The sequence below is a fragment of the Ceratotherium simum genome, chromosome 6 (genome assembly GCF_057802395.1).
Source record: "Ceratotherium simum simum isolate JZ-2026a chromosome 6, ASM5780239v1, whole genome shotgun sequence".
Classification (NCBI taxonomy): domain Eukaryota; kingdom Metazoa; phylum Chordata; class Mammalia; order Perissodactyla; family Rhinocerotidae; genus Ceratotherium; species Ceratotherium simum.
The window spans coordinates 56820787-56844535 of NC_141905.1; the positions used below are offsets into that span (position 1 = coordinate 56820787).

The 23749-nt window shown below is 38.2% G+C and overlaps 1 protein-coding gene and 1 long non-coding RNA gene across 4 annotated transcripts in view; one reads left to right on the forward strand and one right to left on the reverse strand.

Moving 5' to 3' along the window:
* The window catches only part of TCTN3 (tectonic family member 3), a 70567-nt gene that overhangs the window by 39522 nt on the left and 7296 nt on the right, over positions 1–23749 (reverse strand). For 2 of the 3 annotated variants that reach the window (XM_087432329.1, XM_087432328.1), the window contains exon 2: positions 6157–6328. The exons of the other annotated variant lie outside the window; for it this stretch is intronic. The gene's annotated coding sequence lies outside the window, so the exon portion shown is untranslated. The remainder of the gene's footprint in view (positions 1–6156; positions 6329–23749) is intronic. 3 annotated transcript variants of the gene reach the window in all.
* LOC147916873 (uncharacterized) lies at positions 7416–12965 on the forward strand. Its single transcript, XR_015552572.1, has 3 exons — positions 7416–7564; positions 11653–11837; positions 12392–12965. It is a non-coding gene; the product is annotated as an uncharacterized LOC147916873 (long non-coding RNA).

Below are 23749 nucleotides of genomic sequence, written 5' to 3' on the forward strand. Positions count from 1 at the left end.
TGGTTCACAAGCATTTATTCAAGTAAGTCAAATAAATGGTGTCTACATGTTTAACATAAAACAAAAATTTAGTAGCTCTGGAGGAATTAATTTCCTTGCATATTAAGAGATTAATAAACAATGAATACATTATAGAGGGAAGAAATATGTTTTCACTTTGAAATCTTTAAAAAAATTTTTCTTTAGCCATTAGTATTAATAGCAAGCACTGTAATTAATTAGATACTGCCTACCAGTCCTAAATAGAAACTCATTTATGATGTTATCTTTTAATTCCCTCATACTGTCATAACTAGAAGGCCCTCTTTCTACTTTCATCTCTCAAACATTTTTTCCTTCCCTCCACTTTTATATTTTCTATCACTAGTTTAACTAATAATCATTCTCAGTGATCTAAGTTAAAAAATAAAATGTAACTGTATTCAAAATATTTCTAGTTACATGTCTATTTATGTGTAACAAACTATCCCAAAATTTTGTGGCATAAAATGACAACTATCTTGTTATCACTATGGATTCTCTGAGTCAGGAATTTGAATAGAGTACAACAGAGATGGCTTATCTCTGGGTTGTGATGTCTGGGGTCTCAGTTGGCAAGACTCAGATAGCTGGGGGAGACTTTAATGGCTGGGGTCCAGAATCATCTGTAGGTTTCTTCACTCACGTGTCTGGTGGCTGGGCTGGGGATACTTGAAGACCAGGCTTACTTGGGACTATTACATGGAAAGCCTATATGTGTTCTCTTCTTATGGCTTAGGCTTCCTTACAATATGGCAGCCTCAGGATAGTTGGACTTTTTAAATGGTGGCTCAGGGCTTCAGGAATGGGTATTCTAGTGAACAAGGCAGAAGCTGCATGGCCTTTTCTAATCTAGCCTTAAAAGCCATATATTGTCACTTCCACTGTACTCTATTGGTTGAAGCAGTTACAAGCCCACCTAGAGAGTATATGGACCCCCCACCTCTCTATGGGAGATACGTAAAAAAATTTGAGGCCAATTTTTAAAACTGCCACAAAAAAGTATACAAAATTTGAATACCTTTTAATTAATTAATTAATTTTTTTTTATAATTTTATTTGTTCATTTATTTTTTCCCCCAAAGCCCCAGTAGATAGTTGTATGTCATAGCTGTACATCCTTCTAGTTGCTGTACGTGGGACGTGGCCTCAGCATGGCTGGAGAAGCGGTGCGTTGGTGAGCGCCCAGGATCCGAACTCGGGCAGCCAGCAGCGGAGCACGCGCACTTAACTGCTAAGCCATGGGGCCGGCCCTGAATACCTTCTTATACAAAATATATAAATTAAAGCAAATGTAAAAATTTTAAGAGTTCAATTTCTTCAAGAAATTATTTTTCTTCTAGTATATTCAAAGTTGTCTGCTAAGTTCAAAGGTAAAACATAAATAATAATGAATATCAAAATTTAAATCTAATTTATTTAAATACAGTTGAAAATTTTAATTCAGTTTTTTGAAATTTAATTAGGTCTTATTAAATATTTCTATAAACCTAAATCTATTCATAATTATAGTTGCTTATGTGAAGAATAGATGTTATGTTTCCTATGTTATATCTAGACTTAACATATATACAAATTTAGGATACTATTAATTGTTTAATATTGCAAATTGTTCCTTAGCTGCCATGTGCAACTGTTGTAAAAACTGTGCTAAATTGTGAATAGTGGATATAAAGAGTTCAAGAAAATGAACACTCTGCTCTATTGGCAAATACTTCACTATTCAAAAATCTATTGCACTCACGGTATTTGGGAGGAAAGATATGATGAGCTAACTTTTTTTTCTTACCTAATTATTTCTCCAACTCAAATCCTCCTCATACTCTGAAGCAGTGTCCATTTCTGATATCAGCAGTGCCACAGTACTCAATTCTTCATTTGGACACAGTTGTCTTTCTTTCATGCACACGGGGCAAGAGACATGGCAGAGTGTTTCTCTGGGGACTCAATGGTGTGAATCACAGCAGCAGATGTGTTGGGTTGTAAGTTGCCCAGTGCCATGACTGAGCACTGGGTTTTGAGTGACAGAAGTCACTCAAGCCCATGTGATTTTTACCAAATTCATCATTTGTGGGTTTCTGGTTTATAGGTCCCTCTAAGGTGCAATACTAGGGCAGGGGCCCCTTGCCTGGGTTTGAAGGTGGTACTACTTCTCTGGGAGCATGAACTTTCAAACTTTGTCTATCTGGTCATACCCATTGCTAGCTTTAGTTCAGAGTTTACTATCCAGGGAGCTTCCGAGAACATGAAGTTCCTTCAACAGTGTTTCCACAGTAAATTACACCCCAGTTCAGTTGCAGAAGTTGATGTGATGCCAATTTGTCCCATATAGGGCTTAGTTCAAGGAGTCCAGTCAAATTGTGGAACATGGAGCTCTAACATCTGGAATGTGATCACACTTGCTACTCACGGTGTTTCCTGACCTTTAGATTTAAGTCATAGTTTTGGTACATTGAATTTTCTTTTTCTTATTTTTTTTTTTTGGCAGAGGCCATTCTTTTTTTTTTTTTTTTTTTAATTTTTATTTATTTATTTATTTATTTATTTATTTATTTATTTATTTATTTTTCCCCCAAAGCCCCAGTAGATAGTTGTATGTCATGGTGGCACATCCTTCTAGTTGCTGTATGTGGGACACGGCCTCAGCATGGCCAGAGAAGCGGTTCCTCGGTGTGCGCCCGGGATCCGAACCCGGGCTGCCAGCAGCGGAGTGCGTGCACTTAACCGCTAAGCCACGGGGCCGGCCCATGAATTTTCTTATTTATTTGAGGGGAAAAAAGGACTAATTTAATCAAGAGAAACTCTTGTATCAATGAGCCTAGACAACCTCCAAAATATAAGGCCTCCGTTTGTATTTATTATCTAGAAATTTCTCCTCCACAGCTGAGAATGATGGTCAGAATTCACTCTAGAGATGACCTCAAGGTCTCTAACTCCTGTTTGCAAGTTATCTAGAAATTTCCTCTGGATAAATTGTATGCAATTCATACTTTATAATAATAAACATTTATTTTAATTAATATCCATATCTTTGTGGAAAGATTCTGTCACTAGTCAATCAGCCATAAGAAGAACTCAAAATGTGTTGCAGGCAATCTCTCTACCCCCTCTCTCACTATTTATTGGTCTGATCAGTATTTATAATTCATATCAATATCCATATTTATAATTCATTTAAGTGAAGGCATTTTCTTCTTTTTTAAACCTAGAAATGGTATCTGTTGTTGTTACTTTTCTCATGGCTATTTACAACTAATTGTGGAGTAACATAATTTATCCACAGTTAAAGGAATCTAAGATATTAGCAGGGAGGAGGTAGACGTATTTCTATTTTGATTGGGGCTTTCTTAGCAGCAACCTGAAAATAACACTGAAATACTATTATCTATCTCTTTGATTACTCCTGGCAGTCTGATGCCAAACCCAAACTAATCTAGAATTTCCATATTTGGAGTAACAGTTGTGTAAACATCAGAATATTCACATAAACATTCTGTGTAAATTAAATTATTTGAGTATCCCCTCCTTCCAAAAAAATTTTTTTTAGATGCTAATATAAGTTTACTGTTGTTTTAGGTATTACAAATTGGAGCAATCTTCAGCAAGTTTAGGAATATAAAAATAATAGCTTATTAAGGCTATCTAACCACTGACTATATTTATTTCGTTTTACTTGAATTCCCGATTCTTCTCCAATATTATCTCTCTCTCTTTTTTTAAAAACACATATCAGATATTCTAGCATTTTAAATGGAGTTTCTACCAATTATATTCAGAGAAACACAAATATGGACAATGAAAATTACCTACGTAATTGGCTTATCATTGCATAGAGATTTTTTTAAAGTAGTTTCCTTTAGGCTTCCTGGGAGGAGGGTCTATGCAAAAACTCTTTCCTAGAGTAGACAGTCCTGGGATGCTGTATCTGTTATGCTTCTTACCAAAGTTCAGGAAGGCAATATCTGTCTCCTCAAGATGGTGTGATAATGAAGTATTGCAGTGTTCCTGATATGAAGCAAAGAGATAACAGCCAGAAAGCTAGTTAAGATAGAGTAGACTTGCTTTAAGGAAAAAGGCATAGCCTTTTCCTTCCCTGCACTTTTAAATCTTCCTGCTTCTACTCACTGCAAAGACTTGAAACAGTAGACTCAGCAATGAGAATGACTTCTTTATGTTCACTCTTATGAAATGTCTTATTTTGTTTCCTTAATGACTTTGTCTCCACCTTGTCATTGGTGGGTAACAACTGACAAATTCTTACTTTCCTAGTGGTGGTACATTTAAAAACAAACCATCTCCCCTCCCCCAAAGTTCCTTTTGAAAACTTTAGGCCAGCCAAATGAATGACTACACTGCTTGGGGTCTTAAGGCAGTAAAAATGTGATAGCCCTAAAGGAAATACTGCCTTTTGTTTCATGAATTTATCTGGGTTAATGATATCCTGGTTTCTGATTTGTAACAGGGCAGTAACTCTGAAATCTCCATTTAGGAACAATAATTATAGTTTTATTAATTCCTTAGATTTGGCAGTTGCACAAAGAAGATGTTCTGCCCAGTGTTTCTTACTATAATCTAATGGTGCCTCCATCATTAGACTTATTTTCTACATTAAAAGAGAAGTGAAAACAGGAAGGACAAAGAATCCTGATCTTAGACATAAGTACTAGATCATCAGAAATGCTGAAGCACGTAAGAATAAAAGAGGAAGTGGTTAAAAGAGTAAAGCACACTGTTAAAAATAGAAGGAAGTAACTAGAGAAAAAATGACTGTGACAAGATATTAGAAACTGATATGTAATTAATTGAATGTGGATTTTTTGGTGGGGCATTAGAGGTAAGAAAATAATTATAAGTAAATACATGTTATTTATTTATACCCTGTCTCATTTAAAAAAAATTTTGTGGTGAAAGATATTTATGTAAATGTCCTCTTAGTTGAAAAACATAATGAAACAAGATAGTGGCATTTCCTTCTTGAGTGTGTTTAAAAGTGCCATTGCTTCTCATTTTTCTGGAACAGTGAGGGTACACTAACACCTCACCTTTGTAATTACAAAGCATTTTCACATTTTTTTGATTTTCATATTAGCTTTGTTAGGTCAGTAGAGTCTTGTCCTATCACAAGGATGAGGAAACAGCCTGAAATGCTAAGTGACTTGCCTGAAGTGGCGTCATTCCTGATTATTAAAGCCAGAACTAGAACTCAAGTCTCCTCTCATTTAGGTAGTGCTCTTTCTACTGCTTGGACTCATGGATGAGTTTTCTAAGGTTCTTTCCAGTCACAAGTTTCATTGGTTTTAGCAATTATATAAATGGATCACAATACTTTTATAGTCAAACAGTGCTGTCTGAGATTTTATATACAGAAATTTGGAAACGGCAGAAGGCAGATGTGCTGGACGTTCTCTGTTTGATCCACAGCTCCACTGTTCATCCTCTTCCACCCTGCTCTGTGTCATGGGAGGTTGTCCAGAGTCAACTGTATCAAGGGGCTTCTGGTTAGGTTCAGCAGGAGATTGGAGGGTGGGTGGAGAGTGAGGTTGGGTATTTATCCCTCTGCTCCTTCCCTGCTGGGCCACAGTTTGGCAGTAAGCTATACTCCTTAACTGAAGGTATAAGAGACCTTGTGGGGCCCCCACCAAAGTGCCTTTAGCCCTCACCACTTCTTATACAAAGTAGTGACTCTTTCCTGTGTAACACCTGCCACTGTCTGCCTGAGGCCTTTTTCTAGCCATGGAAGCATGCCCAGCCCATGCTCAGGACAGGCCAGAGGTGCTGGAGAGTTGATATCCCCAGAGCACCCCTTAACCAATGATGTATGGGAATTGGTGGATAAACACCCCAACTTCCTCTGCCCTAGGTTAGGACAACTCTGAGCTGTGTTCTTCACCATCACCCAGAGCTTCCTATAAAGACTGAGCCTCAGTAGCACTCAGTGGTGATCTGCTGATCAATGCACCCTGTATTGGCCTTCTTCCCTGCCCTGTCTCACTTACCCACCACCTTTCAGTGCCTCTTGGAATTGCCACCTAAATAAACTACTTGTGTTGAAATCTTAACTTCAAGGTCTGTTCTGGGGGACCTCAACCCAAAGCCACAGTTCTTGTTAGGCAGCTGTCTCCTATAGCCATAGCTTACCTTGTGGGTTCCAGGAACCTCTTCCTTCCTCTCCTTGCCCCTTCAGGCCAGGCATAGTCATGGATACCCATTGTTGCCAGCCCCAGAGTGATTCACCATCCCATGTACACACAGCTGCAAGGCAGGCTGGGCAATGTAATCTTTATGCTTGGTGGCTAAGCAATGGATATTCCTTTAGTTAGGAAGAAAATGAGAATAAGAGGAGTGAACATCTAGCCATCTCTGCCACTGAGGCACACTTCAAATTCTAGAATTTTTTGAAACATATTTTGAGGTAATTATATGATTAAAAGCAACACTAATCAGGCCAGCAATGATTACAATGCAGTCGCCACCACGATGTCAATAAAACCATAAGGGTTATCTATGGGTTGCTCTTCAAGTTGGTTGCTCTTTGAGAAGAGCTGGTTCTGCTTTGGCTGTGCTCTTCTTGGAGGCAGAGTTCTTGCAATTTCTCTGTAGTACTGATCTAATGACATGCTAATGTGGGGCATCAGAATTGGCCACCACAAAATGTGTCTTTTTGGCTTGATTGTTATTATTTTTTTAAATTTATTTTTTGTGTGCGTGAGGAAGATCAGCCCTGAGCTAACATCTGATGCTGATCCTCCTCTTTTTGCTGAGGAATATTGGCCCTGAGCTAACATCCGTGCCCATCTTCCTCTACTTTATATGGGACGCTGCCACACCATGGGTCTACGAGCGGTGCGTCGGTGCGTGCCCAGGGATCCGAACCAACGAACCATAGGCTGCCGAAGTGGAGCGCGCGCACTTAACTGCTTGCGCCACTGGGCCGGCCCCAAGGCTTGATTATTTTTAAAGACAAAAGACTCTGAAAGAAACTTTTACCTTCCCCCTAACTGCCTAAAAGAATTTAAGATAGACGTCTGTTCCAGGAAGGAGCTAATACCGTAAGAGAACTATAGTATAATGTAAAACCAGGTGTGATAGACAGGAAGGCACTAGCAAGCCCATTTTTATCCAAGTTCTGTCTCTGGGTCACTTTGTCTATAGATGGCCTGGCAAACACTTGTTTTTCCAACATTTGCATTTCCTTCTCCATGTAAATTACCTTCCTCCCCTTTGAAGTCTCAAACCACTAACCCCAACATCCTCCTTTGTCTTTAGCTGAAGATGGTATTTAAGGTGGTGGCTTCGGCCATTCTAGCGAGTTACTCAGTTTCCCTGGGTTTCTCCCATGCATACATGTTATTAAACTTTATTTGATTTTCTCCTGTCAATTTAAGTCTTAGACCAGCCAGAAGGACCTACATGGTAGAGGCATAGTTCTTACCTCCCCTTCAGTTTTGGCTATGAAGATGGGATAAAACTTTACTGGCTGGATGCTGCTTGCTCCTGGACTACTGCGGCTGAGAGATCCTGGACCCCTGACAAGAACTGGGAGGAGGTAAGAGTTCTTACCATGTCAGTCTCACAGATCTCTGCCTGCAGGGTCCAATGGAAGTGAGAGTGGTGAGTTTTTTTTCCTTTTCTAAATTTAGATTAGCAGGAGAAAATATTGGTGAAGCTAGCTTCTTGGACTCAGCAACTCTCAGAAATTTGGTTTCAGTACTCATTGACTGATCTTTCTCCTCCCAGAGATGGTCACTATTTTTCCTTGTCTCTGTCTTTTGTGTCATTTGTCATAAAAAGGAAAAACCATAGGGCAAGACACAGGCGTCTCTATAAGCCTGTTGTCTGGGAATATGTGCATGAGGTGAAAACTGTTGCTAATGGCATCTTGGAAGCCAAAGAGGCCACAGATTTGGTGGGTATGGGTCAAGCAGTTAAGAGCCATTAGGGCACGTGCCACCTCAAGAACACTCCTGTGATAGGATAAGTTGGTCATGGAATGGGGTAGATGACACAGGTCCCTTGCCAACATCAAGAAATGTACATGCAATCAGGTACTCTATAAAACACACACAATCTCCAACCCTGCAGCACCTCCCTCCTAGGTATTAATTTGGCTCCAAGAGACCCAAGGCTTAGCTAAAGCTGTTAATGTGCATATAAGATGAGGTTTTTCCTTTTGTCTTGTTATGTCTTGAGAGCTTGACTTTGTGACTTTTCTGGTCTCCACCATCTGGAGGATATATGTACCAGTGTGCATCTTGGCGGCCAGTCAAATAGACTGGGGTTCCAAGATGCACTCTCTTTGTCTGGTTGTATCAGCTCTCGGGAGAGTTTGTCGTAAGGGCTCCCAGTTGCTTTCATAAGGGGCCTTTGTCATCTCAACCTTCATTGCTTGTACTTCCTGTGCAAGAAGGCCTTTGCTTTCTTAGGTTACTTTTGGGAATGAACTTTCTGGATCTTGTGAGGGCTGCTTCTTTTGCACTCTGTTTTGGGGATGCTTCTCACATCCATGGTTAAGCCATAAAGGCTTATTGGTTTAAGGTGCTGTTAAGATCCTACCCATCAGTGTGGCCAGATGATGGATCATTTAAATTGGAAAAACTTTTAAATTGGAAAAACTTCTGAATTGGAAAAAATTTTTTGAGAGCTCTCATAATTGTTTTATTGGTACCTATGAAAAGACCAAATTAAAAGGGAAATACAAAAAAAAAAATGATGACTAGCCTTAAGACCCTGACTCATGCTACAATTAAATTGAGAAAATATAAAAGTATAAGTGTTGATAAGATTATAGAGGTTGGAATGTGTGAGCTAATATTATATGAAGAGATTATATCAACTTTTTTTTTAAGTGTGTTTTGAAAATGGGCATTATGTCTGGCTGGAAACACTTTCCCTTTCCAATATTATAAGATTGAGACCTGTTAATAAAGTCCTAATGGAAGCTATGATTAGAGGTATAAAAGTTGATGGAATTAAGATGAAATTTTGTGGGAAAATTGATACATTTATGGGCTTTATGTGAAGTGATTACATCTCTTTTTGCCTGATTGTATTATAGATTGTATTGTGAGGATAGGCATTGTGTCTCACTGGGGAAAGTTTTCCCTGCCTGATTGTAAGATGGCATATAAATCTGCCCTTCAGACAATGTTAATTAAACATACTAATTGGAAGTCAATAGGGTTGCCTGAGTTCACACAGTATGAGAAGAAAACTAGAGTCTAATTTTAGGTGCTAATAAAAAAGATAATAAAAGCTTTCCCCCCAAGGTAAATTGGTCTGGGGTTAAATTGTACACTTAGAAAGAAGGCCTTTATTAAATGCTTTGTGCAGACTTTTAAACAATAGCTGTGGAGTCTTTGTTTATGTGTGTCTATATGTATGTTATATATGTGTGATATTTTACCTCCTGATGGTATAATTTCTAGAGGAGTTCTGTTTAATTGGCTTAAACAAAGCTCTTACATAAGTTATTTCTATATGTAATAGAAACTAACCCAAATGTCTTTCAAGTTAATGTGATATAAAATAATCTTTGGTAAATGAAAGCTTGTTTAAGTTTGTTGGTTTGATTTAAATAGGCATGTCCTCAGAGTTATCAACGTTGAATATGATGCAGACATGCAGCCTGGGTTTACTAGTCAAATAAGCTCATGTTATCCTTGTTACAAATTTGTCAGCAAAATAATAGCTTAAAATGATAGCTAATTTTGTCTAATATCTCATGAAGTTTTCATGAGTAATCTAAACATAATTGTTGGGAGCAAATGATTTAGATGTAAGTGAGATAAGAGTTTACGGATCAACCTTTAGCAATAATTATATTTATGGCATGTGTGTTTAAAATAACTTCTAAAATCTCTTTAGTAACTTGAAACTTTGAAGTTTTGCTTCATTAAATTTATGATGGAAAATTCATTAAATATTTAAACCATTCCAAAAAAGATAAAATACTGAAAAATTAATTGCTAAACATGTCTAAGTTTACCTACTTTTGTCTTATTACACAGAAACTAAAAAGTGTTTGAATCTATTAGAAAACATGTCTCATGTTTTATTAAAAGATTGTACTATGAAGCAGTGTGTTTCTAGAAATTATAAAAAGTATTTATAAATTTGCCACGCCACGGAATGCTAATGTAAAAGACAGTCCATAATGGCTTACTTCTTAATTTTCACTAAAAATTAAGGTCTATAAGAGTTAAGAATTCTAATTAATATATATGATTAAAGCTACTAAAAATTAATAAGGAAAACATCTTTGTGTGCAAGGAAAGTAAGATGTACATTTTCAGTAAAGAAGGTATAAAGACTGAAAATATTTTGTTTTTTTTTGTTAAGAAAGATAAATTTGTCCTAAAGTACTAGGAAAAAAAAGACATGAGATAAATTCTGGATATAAAAAGAAAGTTATAGAAGGGTTGTGGAGAAGGAACTCTGAGAAAAGAGTTTTGTACATGGTCAAATTGGCTAAGATTAAAATGAATTTAATTAACTAAATGAGTTTTAATATAAAAAGTAACCTGGTGCAAATATTAGAATTTGGTTTTCTCTCTCTTAAAAGGGATAATTTTATTGAACTTTTAGTCTGCTCTTGATAAAGAGATTATAAAAGGTTTTCTTTACTTTTGAATGAGTCTCACTTTGGTTAAATGGATAGCTAAGCATTGTTTCACAGTGAGCATTGTTTCCTACTTGACCAAGTGTTTTAAAACATTTTGATATTTTTGACAAGCTTCCCCAAAAATTCAAATAGTAAATGAAGTCTTTCTTTTGATCTGGGAGAAAAAAATTTTTTTTCTTTGAGAATTTTCAGAAGGCCCCTGGGACTATGCAAAGAAATTTGTTCTCTCTTCCTATAAAGAGGAAGATACTAAACTAGTTAGGCTTATTTGGTATGTTAAGTTACATGGAAAGCGTTGTCAAATAAGTGATGATAAACCTTCTTAGGTTATATTATATGGGTAAATGTTATTGATATGTATTTTAAAAAATCATATAACATTTCTAAAATTCTGATCTATCCTGGTTATCAGTCATAATTCTAGTTATTATCTTGAAGTGTTGTATGTCACAGAAATAGCCAAGTTTCTTTGTCAGTTGCCCTTTTTAAGTCTTTTGTCATTTACAGACACTTACTGTTTTACTTTGATGCTTTTGAAAATATTTCATCTTCAGAGAGATTCATGGAAAGGACTGTGACACTTACTCTAGCATACAGGTTTCTGATAAACTTTCAGATCATAAAACTGAACTGGATAAGAAATTACAGAACTCTAACAGAGAAACTGATGGCTTCATGAAGCTATTAACAAAGGATCAAGACCAAGAGTTGATTACATGGGACTGAATGAACTGATGAGGATGATTATAATTTTTATGACTTTTTGTTTGAAATATTGCTGATTTTTTAATGTTTTGTTTTTAAGATTTAAGGAAAACTTCTTCTCTTAAGCTAACTAGGACTTATTGCAATTTGATAAATTATACTTTTGTAAGCAGAATTGAAGCATTTATCTTTTTCTCCCTACCTAATCTCTCCAGAATTCAGAAACTCTTAGTGAGTGAATATTCTTATTTTCATGGCAATATAGTTACTTTCATAAGTTCAATAAGAACCTGATTTCCTTATGGCAGGACACAATTGGAAACATTGGTTATATACACCAAGGCTTTGACTGGAATGTCATATTTCACAGCAACACGCATAGACTCAGATGACCAGACAACTTTGAGGAACAGAGATTGGACTTTATGGAATAAAGCCACTTGGAAATATTGGCCTGGTACCTTGCTTTCAGTGTTCCTAGCATCCTTACCAGGTGAGTAAAGAAAGTAAGTTCCCTGGCAGGTGAAAAGAACCTCAGGATGTTCTGGGGAACCTCAAGAGAAGAGAGGAATTCACCCAAATCTGTAGGTATTGCAGGCAGAGTCTGATGATAAGTCCTTGGCTTTGCTTGGTCTGACCTTGAGAGGCCTTTAAAGTTCAATCTGAGATTCCTTATAAAAAGTTCCAGCAAAGCAGATTTAAAAGAGCCTATATGATCAATTGCTATTCTTGCATGCTTATATAAATAATTGGGCCAAGTTTATTGAAAATAGACTTATTTTACTGACCAATTAGTCTTAATTTGGGTATCTTTGGTAAAAACGAGGGTGATTTTAGAGGGAAAAATTATGTTTTTAGTAGAAGCTATTATACACACACTTGTGGATATTAGATTCTAGTTCTATTAATTGTCTTTGAGGTTTTTTTGTTTTCCACCCATAAACTGTACTGGATCCTGAATTCTTCTAGAGTCCTGAAATATCTGGCTACAAATCTCCAAACTAATGTTTTCAATTTTTTCCATCATTTTCATTTGGAATCATTGAGAACTGAAACCACCCTTGTTCCTGAAGCCCTACAAACTGAAGCTGGACAACTTGATATAAACTCAAGAGAGATCACCATGATAACATGCCTGTACTGTGTAAGCGACTCAAAAAGATATCTGAACACCGATGACATCATCAGAGACATTTCAAACTGCAAAAGATGCTTTGACCCTGACATCTAGAAATCTTGATTGGCTGTCTCTTGGGCTCAGAAACTGGTTTATAATTTGCTCCAACCATTAACCTTGTTTTTCTTTTTGTTTTTATGAAATGGTTCTTATTAAATACCTGCTTGCTTGCTTACACAATATAGGCCTAACTTTGGGAGCTCACCTGCATCACCACCTCTTGAAATGAATTTAACTAGACTGATGTATCATCAGGACTAAGAGACTGGTCCAATGAGATAGAACAATCTACCAACTCAGCTTCTGGACTGTGAAACTTCTTAAAATTTCAAAGGCTGGACTGTGGGGGATCAGAATTGGCCACCCCAAAATGTGTGTCTTTGGCTTGATTATTTTTAAAGACTAACCTCTTACCTCTTAGATACAACAAAGCTGCTCCACACCCAGCTGCCTGATGTGCTTTGTTTCACATCTCAGGCATTGCTGTGACAATATTTATACTCAGTTGTAGCAAAAATAAATTTTTTTTACACACCAATAAAAATTTGGAGGGACTGCTGGGAGGGGATTTGATTTCTTGAGGACAGATGTTGAAAATCCCCATGTTAGGTATTTTAGAAGATACAGAACGAGTAATAAACAGTCCCCTCCCTCTGTACCTCCAAGTCTAGTAGTGATGGAGGGTGGGGTGAGCACTGAAGGGAAATTTGGGGTGGGAAGGAATGATAATACCAGTGTAAATGGCAGGATACTTTGTTAAGATGTTAATTATTGTGGTTTCCCAATCCTACCTTGGCTTATTGCTGAAATTACACAAGGTGCCCTGAAGGAATAGGGTAATAGGGATGAAATAAAGGGTACCTTTGAGGGCCAGGAAAGAGCAGAAATTCTGGAGCACTGGGAAGGGGATGGAGGTTGGTGGGCCCACGGGTAGTGGGTACCCTTGCTTGTTCTGTGGTCGTGTCCTGGTCAGTAATACCTCAGAAGGGGAGGCTCCACTCTAGGCATCAGGGCTTCCAGCTGAGGCAAAGCCCCCTCACCAGTCCTCCCCCATCCCTACTTAGCGTTGGAACAGAAAGCCCATCACATTTCAAGGTTGGGTTGTGAGAATATCAGAAGGGATCAAGGTAGGTGAGAGATTAGATGTCCTCCCCCCATTTTCTGATACATGTACTTCTCCCAGATTCTAGTGTAAACCAGGGATGTAAGGGGACTCCAGTAATGATTGTGATTGACTTTCTTGCCAGCTCAGAGGAAGCTGAGATGGATTTAAGTTGATATAAAGAAAATAAAAATAACAAAATGTCTTGGACACCTAAACATGGTAGTTTAAGATCCAATCTGCTCCATACATAAATAACTGAGACAAAAAGCAGAATATGACAAGGGTCTGCAGCATAGCTATAATAAATCATGGCATATTCTCTGTTGTTTGGGAGTATTGCAGTCTCTTTTTCACAAAGCTTTTTCCAGCTAGGCAGAGGAAGGAACTAGAGGGCAGTTAGATAGAGAAGGGGGAAAGAATTATTTTCCTCATTGATTTCCTTCTGGCTTGTTCCCATTTCATAACACAAAGCACAGTAACAAATGTATATGTGGTAAACATTTATATATTATTCAAGTATTAATGAAGTATTTTCTGGTAATTACTTCTACTTTCCCCTAGTTGTATGTCGCACTTGAGCATATTCTGTAAAATCCATGTTGTCCATCCTTTGGATCATTGAAGCCGAAAAAACATTGTCTTGTCTGCAAGGCATTATGGCACACAGAGTGCAGATCCTTTCACTCCCCCAGCTCTCCCTCCCACAGACACCTTTCTCAACTGGCAGCTTTCTCTTTGTCATTCCATAGGCTTCAGAGCAGAGACCTCTATGCAATTTCTACTTTTCCTGGAAGGAATTATGGCGAACAGTCGAGTGGGTAGGCTTAGAGACATTTTCTATACATAGTCTGTATATCCTTGATTGTAAAACACTTGATAAAAACATATTTTTAATGTTTTGAAATTCAGAATGTGTCTTGCAACGAATGTCAAAAGAAATCTGTGTGTTTCCAGGCAGAAGTGTCAGTTATGCTGTGTTTGTCATTGTGCACGAGCATGCTTAGTGTTGCATGGAAGATATCTTTTCATCTGATCGCCAACTCAGATGAGCTATTTGTAGCAGTACTTAATGCAAGTGAATTTTAATTTGATTCTAGACTCCCAATTTGCTTTTAAAACTTTTTAAAGATTATAATTCAGCAAACCTAAACTTTTTTTTTTTTAATGTGGAAAATTGCCTGTTACACGCTGAGCAATGAATTTAAAAGCAATAGGGATTGTCACATACTTTGGACTAGATCAGAAAATTTTCAGAATTGGGAGAGATTTGTGTGACTGATTCATATGCTGAGAAGGAGTTTTACTTGGGAATGGCACATCTATTAAAAGGTTCTGGCTAAATTTTTCCCCTAAAATTTTTATTAAAATGTTTAATATTTAGTGGAAATAATATAAAAATGTACAAAGTCAGTAAACTCCTTTCCGACCCCTCCATCAATTTCTACCCTCTCTTCCTCCCCTAGAGGAGGATCCTTCTGTGTCTTTGATCATGCTCATGGGTGATGTGCATATATAGGTTTTTATTAAAAAATTGCAATGATATCATACTAATCTCAAAACTACCTGTAGTGGATTTGTCGGTGCTGCATCCACAGGCCCTCAGATCTCTTCACTATTTCTGTGCACACCTGCTCCTGGTGTAGTTGCCCTCCCCACAGCCTGCCCCTATGTCTCTCTGTGAGCAGGCCCTCAGGTTGCTGGAACATGCTCTGCTTGTGCTCGCAGGGGCCCAGAAGTGCCTAAGAATTTATGCTCCCAGCCCTTGGTCAATGATTGTTAAGTGCAAAGTATAAACTTTAGCTCTCTTGCCACCCTCATCAATATAATTTAGTCAATCATTCCAGGTAATTTCCTGGCTTTGTTTTGCTTTTGACTCTAAAAACAATGCTATAATATACAACTTTGTACATATATCCCATGTGTTTACTATAAGTGGAGTTTCTGGGTAGGCATCCTCTAATTGAGTCTACTGAGGTTGAATTAAGCCACTCTACAATACTGAGATAAAGTGGTGGACCTAGAAGTCTGAAGAGAGATCTAAGGGAGGGAACTAGGCAAAAGAATTTTGATTCTTTCTTTCAACAAATATTTACTGATCTCCTATTATGTGCAGGTTCTGTGTAGGGTGTATGTTTTCAGTGGAGAACAAAACAGAAATGGTTCCTGCCCTCTTGGAGCTTGTTTAGGGAGGGAAAAAGACATTAAGCAATGACCTCATAATTAAATCTTTGCAAATTGGATAAGTGCCACAAAGAACAGATAGAGGGTGATCTGCAAGTATATAACTGGCGGGCCTAATTTAGAATAGAAGATCAGGAACAACCTCTCTGGGGAGTCACAGTTATTAGAAAATAAAAATAAAAAATTTTCCCAATGTTTAGACTATTTACACAATACTAAAATTTATTCCAAGGAATTTTATTTTATTTTATATTTATTTCAATTGAATAGATTTGAAATTGAGCTTTCTTCGACTAGCAAAGACTGCAGAACAGCCAACTTCTTGCTGAATTCCTCTGAAACTCTCTTCTCTATCTTGTCTTCTCCACCTACCCCCCCATCCTTTCATGTTTATCTCATTTAAAAAACTGTGATAATATTTGCAAGGTGGCATTTTCTGACCTTCCAGGTCCACGTCTTTCCTGGCCCACATCAGGCTAAGATGATAGAAAGAAGTCTTTGGTGAGGTGGGGAAAAGTGACAAAGACCCTGTGATAGAATAGCAGGAGATCTGTAAGTATGAGGGGTGGTCATATTGGCAGGAGAAACATTTGCCTTATAAGTGTATCATGCTGAGGTATCTGAAGGGTCTGAATCCTACCACCACTGCCACTCTGTAAGAGGAAAACCTGATGGAACTCATTAACTAAGGCCTGGGACCTCCAGGATAGGCTGAAATGGAAGGAAGTGAAAATGGATACTAGAGAGACCAGGAGAATCCTGATGCCCAGAACAATCCCTGACACATGGTAGATGTTCAGTAAATATTTGTTAAGTAAATGAATGCATGAATAATGCTCACCAGGGGTAGATTGTGCATGGACTGATCAGCAGCTTCATAGGAAAAAGCAAGGTGCTGTTTTGCATCAGACCGTGGACTCTATGTGAGCATGATGGTCTAATGATTAGAATTTTTTTGGGTAGTGTCCTGTGCCTGCCTGAATTTCTAAATACTAAGGGCTCAGGTAAGAATACATACCATTGTGGGAGATCAAAATTGGCCACCCTGAAATATATCTCTTTATCTTGATTATTTTCTCTGACGGACATTTGACCTCCCACTAACAGCCTAAAGAATTTAACATAGAAGACCTATTCCAGGAAGGAGCCAATACCATATGATGGCTGTAATATAATGTAAAATAGGCGTTACAATAGAAAAGGCACCAACAAGCCCATCTTATCAAAAATTCTTTCTCTCCCCGGCCACATTCTCCAGGTAGCCCTGAAAAGAGTTGCCAGACAAACATTTACATTTGTAAGAGAAATCTCCATTTGTAAATGTATCTCCCTCTCTGTACTGGGAAGAGGGTGGATGACCTCATCTCTAAAAACTTATCAATGTGAAAGGTGAGGCCTTAAATCTGCATAATAACCTTACTCTTGTTTACTGTGCTTTTCTGGTAATCTCCCATAACTGACTCCCCCCACCCCCAACATCCTCCTTTGTCTTTAGCTGAAGATGGTATTTAAGATGAGAATCGCCACTATTGTTTTGAGAAACTCAGTTTTCCTGGTTTCTCCCATGTATACATGTTATTGAACTTGGTATTATTTTCTCCTGCTAACCTGTCTTGTTAATTATTTGGCCAGCCAGAAGAACATTAAGGGAAAGGGCGGAGGGGGATTCTCCCTCTTCCCTGACACCATCCTTTCTCAAGATGGGGAAAGTGTCAGATATGAACGAGGTATGAGAGTAGGCAAGCTCAGGGCAGGGCAGGAGTGAATGCTGGAGCTGAGCGTCCAGGGCTGGGGTCACTTTGCATGACCAGAACAGGAGTCACTGTCCAGAGGCTTGGATACCATCATCTACCTGCACCAAAACCAGATGCAGGGGTCAGTCGGCTGATAACCAAGGAGTCGTGTGTGACCAGACTCATGAAAGGCAAATTTGGTCAGGTAAATGCACAACCCTGTTGGTGACAGGGAGAAGGCCTGTTTCTTCTCACCTCAAAACACATCTCACCATAAGTAGCCTGGACATAATCAAGACGACCTCCTGGCTATTTTGAATGGCTAGCCAGAAGGGTAAGATGTGAAAAAGACCTGATTCACATTTAATTTTTCTTATGGCAATTTGAGGGAGATCAGAACAGCCAATCAAGATCAGCTATTTATTAAGCACATATGCAAAACACTGGTCTAGGTGCTATGGGATATGGAAGGAAGTGGATGGAGAAAAGAGAAAAAGAGTTTGCAGTCAGACTCAAGAATTTGGAGTTAGACTCCAGGTTGTATATATAAGAAAGGAGAATTATGCTCTCAGAATTTGGAGGAGGGAGGGTTAGCTGGAAAACTTTAAAGATTTAAGGTTTAAACTAGACCTTGAAGGACGAGCTGGGAGAACCATCTAGGCTAAGTAACCTCAAAAGTCTGAAAATCGCTATTATTTTTTCCTGCTCTCCTCTTTCTTCAGGCTCTGCTGGCTCCCAGTGGATGAAAGGGCTATTGTAAAGGACAGCAGGGTGCCTGACTTTGGAATTGTCTCCAATGTTTGTCACCCTGGCTGGTCTCTGCAGAGGTGGAGGCAACCTGAGAGCTTCCTGCTGTAGGCTGACCTGATATTGTGGGCTATTATTGTCTTCAAAAACTGGGTGTGTGAGCCATGCTGTTAAGGTTTTGAGCTTAAGAATCTAGAGGCCGTGTGTTCTTCAAAATTTTCCCCTGCCTCCTAGGACTCCTAATGTCTGGAATTAGAAGACAGATTTATGCCCTTTGGAGTCTTGATTGCTTAGCAAGTACAATCCTGGGCACTTAGGTCAGTTAAATGTGGTAAATTTTTCTTAATTCCAACTTTTCTCCTTTTCAGAGCTACTTTAAGTCCTCTGGCAGTGGTCCCATATGACAGTGGCCCTCTGGAGGAGTGTAGGCATTTGCCTTCCTTTATTATTATCTTTTTCAAGTTCTGGAACCAGCAGTCATCACTCTTTCCTGCCCTCCCCTGGCCCCAGAGTTTCTGACTTCTCCCCAGAGATACTTATGTGGAAACTTTTTGAGCCAGTGGAGGAGCAACTTAGAGGCTTTTTTTCTTTTAGACCAATGGGAATATTGTGTGTCATGGATGGAAAGATTTGAATACTACCATTATCACATTGAGTCAATATAACAAGACTATTTCCGTGTCTTGGCACATGGCCCGAGTTAACTTTGCTTTGCTGGATGTAGAGACAATGAATTCTATTTGAACAAGAAATCACGTGTAACAAATGCTTTTGCAAAACCATGTTCATTCAGCAGTGATTTTAATAAAAATGTGCTTCAGCAAGGGGTTTTGGTGCAACAGCTGCATTTAAACACCTGTACAATGTTTAACGACATATTTTTTGAAATAAACTTTTTATTTTAGAATAGTTTTTGATTTACAGAAAAGTTGTGAAAATAGTACAGAAAGTTCCCATACACACCACACCCAGTTTCCCCTGTGATTAACATCTTAAAGTAGTGTCATACATTTGTTACAATCAATGAAACGATATTGCAATGTTATTATTAATTATAGTTCATACTTTATTCAGATTTCCTTAGTTTTTACCCAATGTCCTTTTTCTGCTCCAGAATCCCATCCAGGATCCTGCATTAATTTAATCTTCATGTCTTCTTAGGCTTCTCTTGGCTGTGACGTTTTCTCAAACTTTCCTTGTTTTTGCAGACCTTGACAGTTTTAAGAAATACTGCCCAGGTATTTTGTAGAATGTCCCTCATTTGGGATTTGTCTGATCTCTTTCTCATGATTCTACATACTAGTGTTATGTATTTTTTGGAAGAAGACCACAAAGGTAAAGCACCATTTTCATCACATCATACCAAGAGTATGTACTATCAACATGACTTATCACTGTTGATGTTAATCACCTGGCTGAGGTAATGTTGGTCAGGTTTCTCTGCTGTAAAATCACTCTTTCTTCCTCCCTTCCCATACTCTCCTCTTTGGAAGGTAGTTACTATGTGCAGCCCACACTTTAAGGAGTAGGGAATTATATTCCACCTCCTAGAGGACAGAGTATGTACATAAATTATTTGGAATTCTTCTGTACAGGAAATTTGTCTATTCTCCCTCATTAATTTATTTATTCAATAATTTTTTATCAGTATAGTCTCATGGATATTTATTTTATACTTTGGGTTATAATTGAATACTATTTTATTTCCAGTTCTGGCTATTGAGAGCTCTTATAGTTGGCTCCTGTGTCAATTTGATGATATACCCCATCACTGTGGGGTTTTTTGATCACCTCCTTACTTTCTGGCACTACAAGATGCTCCAGGCTCACCTGCTCTGTTTTAGAATCAGCCATTTCTCCAGGGATTTCTGGTTCCTTTTATTGGAGAACGGTTTTAAAACACAAAAGTCTGGGGGCTAGGTGTACTCATTGCTACTTGGGTATCATTGCTTAGAGGCCCTCTCAGCTGACAGAGCAGGAGAATATATATATTAAACCTTGTAAATACACACAACTATGAATATTGCTATATTTATCCATCTGTATATTAAACTAAACGTGGTTCATAGTCATGCTCAAACTAAAGCATGAGTTCATACTGATATCTCCAACTCTAATCCATTAGATCATTCTAGCCACTGCCCCTTGCCTATCTGTAACTTTCCACTCCAACAGTGAGAATCCTGAATCCTACTGTCATCCATTCACTTAATTGTTCCGTTCCAGTATACATATATAGTGGTCTCAGAATTATGAACCAGTATGCCCATGGGAAACAGCTTTATCAAGTAGAGTAATTTGCTTTTGTACAGTTCCCTTTGCCATTAGTCTTACAACAGTCACTCATTTCCAAAGTGATTAAGTCAGCACCCTTTCCCCTACACCCTTCAATGAGGTTGTTTTATACATTTGTAATATAGTTAAATTCTTTTGCTACAATCTACATTCCATTCTGGGATCCTTTAACCTCCTGAATGATTTTTAAAAACTTTGTGTACTTTAAGGTTCATTCTTTGTCCTCTGAAGTTCTCTGAAATGCATATTGCAATGTATCTACCATTACAGTATCATACTGAATAGTTTCACTGGCCTAAAAAAATCCCATGCTTCATCTATTCAACTCTCTCCCCATCCCAATGTATCTCTGGCAACCACTGATCTGCTTACCACCTCTGTTTAAATTAGACATTTAAAAAATATATAAACATTTAAAAATATTTTAAAAATAGTTGGAGCTTTTATAAATTGATTGAACTTTTATGGATAGTGAGTGCTTTCTTTGGAAATGAACGTCTTTGACATTAAAGAAGTTACAGCTATTATCAGTTATCATACCTGCAACTCACGGATTTGGGGCCTGCCTCTGGATGTTGCAATAAAATCTTATTATTTTAATGAAGTGACAGTTCACTCATTATCTCTGCAGACCTTTGAAATGTTTAGAGGAATCGGGACCTTCGGGTGGGGGTAGTAGGATGAAGGAGGTAAAGAGGATGTTACAACAGAAAATGTAGACATTTCAGCTCATGCAGAAGAAAGGGGCAGTTGTTGTAGCTCAGATAAGAGTGGTTATGAGTCAGTTGTGAAATACTTGATGTACAACTAAAATAATGCCTACACCACACAGACTTCATTGAGTACTGGATCAGGTTAGATGTTTACCTGTAGTACAGGCTCTTTATTTCAATTCTGCAAACTCCTTATTGAGTGTCTGCTCTGCTTGAAGTTGCTGTGCTATGTGCTTTAGGCCTGCCTTCTTCTGGTGCCACTGTTTGGCCACATACTTCCTCTTTGGAAGAGCTGGCCATTCTGCAACATTTAAGGGCTTTCTCTAGCTCAGAGTTCAGGGCATTCCTCCCTGACTACCAAGCCCACTGGCTTATCCTGGAAAGACAAAGACATGGGTGACTCCAGGTCATACTTCACTCCCCATTCCCCTCTCTCAGTGTAGCCTCAGTCCCACGGTTGCTGTTGCATATAGAGGATCACTTTAAATTTGGGGAAGAGGGGTAGAGAGATCCTTTGTGCTGTAGGATAAAAGAGACTTCTGCTCTCATTCTCAAGTGCCCTGGAGTAACTTCTGAAAAATAAATGGAAGATGTTGGAGGGGGAAAAAGTAAGAGACACAGAAGAGAAGACAATGTTTTGTTTTATCAGAACATAGATCTAGCAGATAGGTGAATAGGAAAGGAACTCACACTTGTTGAGTGCCAGCTATGTGCTAGGGTCTCTGTTAGGAGTTCTCACATATTTATTCTCCTTTTCTCCCTACAATGACTCTGTGAAGTAGATTTTTAAAAAAATCTTTGTTCTACAGATAAAGAAACTGAGGTTCAGAGAGGCCCACTAACTTGTCTAAGATCATACAGTCAGGATTTGAACCTAGCTCTCCTTCACTCTAAAGCCCTGGCAGCACATTAAAATCATCCAGCCCCTTTACAAAAGAAATCTTGCCTGAGTCCTACCCCAGACCAAATTAAATCCCAGTCTCTAAGGGTGAGGGATGGGCATTAGCATTTTTTAAGTGCCCCAAGCATTTATAATGTGGAGCCAAGGTTGAGAACCGGAGCTCTGCTCTGAGAGATAGTGTCTCTACTTTTCTCCTAAAAGAAGGGAGGGAGCATTTTCCGACCTAATTTGTATTCTAAATACTCTCAGAGCACTTTTAGGTCCACCCCACCCCCTATTTCCTACCCCTCATAGGGATTCTTATTGTCTCTGGATACTGTAAGCAGGCAGATGGAGTCAGGGCAGAAGTTATTATTGACGGTAGAGAAGTACAAATTCAATCAAATTAATTTAATCTGTATTTCTCTTTTGATAAGACATGTATGTAGTGCTGATAGATTGTCAAAGCACAATGTAAAACAGTGTCATAAAAATTTGATATGATTTTCAAAATGTGCTGGCAAATTTTGTTTGTCAGGTATTCATACACCAGCACCAAATAGTACTGACTTAGAATCTTGGTTTATAGGGGGTGTAAGAAGATGGGGCTTGGGTCTATTGCTGGCGGAAAGAAAACTGAATTCCTGAGATTAGATTTGTCAATTGCCATATAACATATAACATTTTACCCCATGATTCTTGAAATATGATTTACCATGCCTACGGCATCCCTATCAATTATAAAAACCCATTCTTTTACAGTCTCCTTTTAGTCTTGAAACCAACCATGAGCAAGGACTGTTTAAAAAATATCAACAGGACATAACGTTTTGAACACTGCGTCAAATATTATGAAGAACATTTTAGTAGATTCAAATATAATAAAAGCTGAATGGATAAGTACAAGCATTCTTGAAACTGGCAAAACATGTCATTTTGTAGAATAGTTACCCTGGGCATTTATTTTAAGATACATAAAACCAGAGTACCTCCTTTCATGAGTTTTATCAATAGACTTCTGTTTTAATGGAGAATTAGAAACAATGTAGAGACCAGAATGCCCATCCTCCATCCTATCCCACCAGCTTCTGACCCCTACTCCCATCCCCCAGGAATGCAGAAACCACCATCACTACTCCATCCAATTTATGTGATTCCTGCTTAGTCACCGTTGGGTGTATGGAGAGTGCCTCAACTCATCAAACCATACCATTGATATTGCACATTGGACAGAATGAATGGTCCTTCCTGACTTCTACACCTAATGTTACATTCCACAAAGAAATCTAAGACAATCTTGATATTGCTTCCTGATTACTGTGCTACAGACAAATTGCACAGTGAATACACTTTTCTGACTTATACTGGTGTAACAGCTTTTTAGCTTCAACTAGTTTGCTCTTCAATTACTTTTATTTTTCTTGCAGATAATCTGTTTCATCTGACTATTTGCTCCTTAAATGAAATGCTCAGCCTATTTTGTGATCATCATCTAGCCTGATTATAGCAATTTTTTTTAACTAAACCCAAGCCAATTTTGCCATCTTTCAACCCCAAGCCAATTTTGCATATGG